At 37.8% G+C, this 4,112-nt stretch overlaps 1 pseudogene; it reads right to left on the minus strand.

The window, feature by feature from the left end:
- Positions 1–3,185: 3,185 nt before the first annotated feature.
- On the minus strand, positions 3,186–3,744 carry LOC100387261 (large ribosomal subunit protein eL20 pseudogene; annotated as a pseudogene).
- Positions 3,745–4,112: the final 368 nt, after the last annotated feature.

Below are 4,112 nucleotides of genomic sequence, written 5' to 3' on the forward strand. Positions count from 1 at the left end.
TGACCTTCTTTTGGCTTCTGGTATAATCGGAAAATAACAAAAACAAAACAAGTTTATGCAAATTTTGGAAAATGTTAAAACTCGTTAGAATTAATGGAGTTTTGTAAGCAAATAAAATGATTTCTGAAGCTCCACAAGGAATGCATTTTAATACAAGTTTATATCAATTACACAAATGTCATTGCTGAAATGAATATTGATCTTGAGTCATACATTCTTAGTTGTTTGGCAAGAAAATTTTCTTTTTTGTAGCTAATTTTAGAATGGTGTTTTAAAAGTCCCATTTTATGAAAATTTTACATGCCAAAGGGAGACATAGTTTCTAGCAAAGCCATGCAAGCTGTATATAAGAATGTGATAAATAACCAGGGCTGTCCCAAACCAGTTTGTTAGATAATAATAATTTTTTAAAAGCATTAAGAATAGCCTATATACAGGGAGTAAGAAATTCCAATCATAATTTCTGTTATGGCTTGAATATACATCCCAAATTTCATGTATGAGAAACTAATCCCTATTATAATGACATTAGTGGTGGGACATTTGGGAGATAATTAGGGTTACATAAAGTCATCAAGGTGGAGCCCCCATGATAGGACTGATGGCTTTATAAGTAAAGGAAAAGAGGTCTGAAGTGGCAGGCTCCTGTCTTCTCACCCTGTGATGCCTCTCATCACATTATGACAGAGCACAAGGCCCTCACCAGAAGCCTACCAGATGTGGCTGCCTGATCTTGGATTTTCCAGCCCCTAGAATTATAAGAAAAGAAAAAACTCTTTTCTTATAAATTACCCTATCTTAGGTATTCTGTTATAGCAACACGAAACAGATTAAGACATCTCCTACAATTAAGAGCCCTCCGCAGTAAATTGTTTGAGAGTAATTCTCAAGACCTTAACAACACTGTATATCATAGTTTATTCAGATTTCACATCCCTAAGTCTTCAAATTCCTTTATATCTTGTGTTATATCAGTCCAGGCTAGGGAACAGAAACCATTCTAGGTATTTCCAACAACAAATAGTTAATAGAAGAATTGGCTATAAAAGTGTTAGAAGGTTTAGAGGTGAAAGAGAAAATAGTGCTACCTACGGCTCTTTTTTGTGGCTTCCTTGCCATCAAAGTGGCTTCCTAGCAGGCAGCTATGAGCCTACACCATGATACTGCAGGAGCCTGAAGTCCACTCTCCCACAGATGCTGCTGGCTTTCCCTATCGCTGGAGCAAATGGCTACTTCTAGTATCCTGCTAGGCAGAAACAATATGCCTCCACTTTTTATAAAATTTCAGTCTAAATTAAGTGCCTCATTTTGGCAGAATCTAACCAGCACACAGTTCACAAGGGAGTCCAAGAAATATAATTTAAAATTCCAGCCCCTCATAACACAGAAGAGAGTATGAGACTGAACTCAGATAAATATTTGGCAAATTTATTTATGCAGTATTCCTAAAGAGATCCTGTGCAATTGCATTTTAGGGTTTATTTTGGAGAAAATATTAAGATACGTAGGCATGTTATATAACACGAGAAGGGTGTGCTACACTAGTATGGTTATCAGAAGAAGTATTCTGAGAAAAGTAGGGTTAGATTATTGTTGATGAACCTCCAGGCCCTTTTGCCAGTTTCTATTTTACACTGGAATAATTGTACACATTTAAAACAGCAAATGATGCCATGAGCAAATATAGGTCCAGTAATAAGCATTCAACTGATCCTTAAATAGCTCCTCAGTATTTGGTTTGAGGCTGCCAAGGGCACAATAGGACCTGTAATACAAACTACTGATGGCTAATTCCATTAAGATCTTTTAGTAAAAATAGCTTTTTGAGCCCTGCTTGTGCTTTATACTGCAGTAGTTTCTAAAGCATGTAAATACATATGTATGATGAAATGGTCACTAGACTCATGAATTTCCAAATAAAATACTTCAAATAATTTTTACATATTTGGGTAGACAACTTGTATATGTGTGAAAGTATGCATGTGTTTATATAAATATGTTGCAAGGACATTTACACACAAATCTATGTGTGCCCACACATATCTGAATACTTAGGTATATTAAATTCAAGGTTACAGTGTTAAAACAACAATATGGTAGCCAGAGAGAATGTTAGTCAAAGAGAAATCTATTTTATATGCAGTTTTTCTTGCTTTCCTGAATTGGCTAGGACATTCAGACTTTTTCCAGACTCACTAATTTACTTTAGAGAAAATGATCCTAACATTGTGACTCAAAGTATATTATTTCTCATACATTTCAGTCTATCAAGTTTGGACATTATTTCTTTTTCTGGCTTTTTCTTTCTTTTTCTGACTTTTTCTAGGTTGTATCAAATATATTTTGTGTGTGTGTGTGTGTGTGTGTATGTGTGTACATTATTAACATAATTAAGTTTACCATATTGCCTAGTGCTAAATCTCCTTGCATTTCTAGAATAAGTACATAGGCATGTTGTACTAGTCCTCTTACACGTTGCTAGATTGCATAAGCAATTATGTACTTGGAATATTTGTAATTATTTTGCATTAATTTGGAATACTATATTTCTAACAATCTCATTTTATTGTGAGGTGTCAAGGATATTACACTGATAGAGCATTTTGAGAAACTATAGTTTCTTCGTTTGGAAGAAAAAAACATATCCATAGAAATCATGTTACTTGAAGTTGCCTGGGTCTAGCAACTTTAAGGGTAAAACTTGGGATGGTATATTAGATTTGGCTATCATTTACATTTTTGGGGAACTAGCAAAAATTCAAGTTTTATGGTTTTCGTAATCAAGTAAGGACATATTCATTTTATGAGATTTAGTGAATAATTCACAAAATATCAATTTTAATGCAATTTTATAAAGATATTTAGAATTTTTCCAATTATGTGTGTCTAACCCTCTTCTAACACTTAAAATAGTTTCTTAATATTTGTTGCCTTGTGCTAGGGACTGAATTTTGTCCCCCTCCCAAAAATTCCTATGTTGAAGTCTCAACCCCTAGCACTTCATAGTATAACTATATTTGAATATTGTCTCTTCAAAGAAGCAATTAAGTTAAAATGAATATATTAGTTCATTCTCACATTGCTATAAAGAACTACCTGAGACTAGGTTATTTATCTATTTATACATACATACACACATACATACATACATACATACATACATACATACTGGGGCATTCCTGAGTTTATTTGGGGCACTCCTGGGCTAGGGCCTGCACCTCTAAGGTGTTGGGCCTCTTGGTGGTGAAGCGTGGTTTGTGCTGAGGGCGCAGGACCCAGTGGGGCAGCAGGAACTTGATCTTGGCATTGTGGAACTGCTTGACCTACGGCCGGCAGCACTTGCAGGCTGCGATCTCCTCCACTTTCATGATCTGGATGGAGTAGGCTGGGCGCAGTGCCAGACGCCCAGGTCTTGGTAGCACGGGGTGACAGCGCCCGCGGTCAGCAGGTCCTGGTATTACCGGTACATGTTGTGGGTGCCACTTCGGAAGTCAGCGCAGCCAGATGCCGAAGTTCTTCACTCGCAGGGGGGGATTTCTCAAACACCTGCCCACACTAGACAATCTCACCTGAAGACTTGTTAATTTTCTTTAACTGAGATACGAAGTACCAGAAGCGGGACTTCACAACGACATGATTAGGCACAAAGATTCGCATTTGGTAAAGGGGTGGTGTATGGCATTTGGGGGTTGGCAGGCAGCAACCCACCCCCTTGTACTTTTGTAGTGTGCCTGAAGCTTTCATGGAGGCCTCTCCATGCCCACCATCACCCACAAAAGGAGACATTAGGTAATTTATGAAGAAAAGAGGTGTAATTGACTTACAGTCCTGCAGACTGTACAGGAAGCATGGCTAGGAGGTTTTAAGAAACTTGCAATCATGGCAGAAGGCTAAGGGGAAACAAGCACGTCTTACCATGGCAGAGCAGGATAGGGTGAAAGGGGAAGTGCCAAACACTTTTAAACCATCAGATCTTATGAGAACTTATTTACTATCATGAGAACAGCAAGGGGGAAGTCTGCCCCCAAGATTCAATCGCCTCTTACCAGGCCTCTCCTCCAACACGTGGGGATTACAATCTGACATGAGATTTGGGTAGGGACACAGAGCCA

This window comes from Callithrix jacchus, chromosome 6, assembly GCF_049354715.1.
Source record: "Callithrix jacchus isolate 240 chromosome 6, calJac240_pri, whole genome shotgun sequence".
Classification (NCBI taxonomy): domain Eukaryota; kingdom Metazoa; phylum Chordata; class Mammalia; order Primates; family Cebidae; genus Callithrix; species Callithrix jacchus.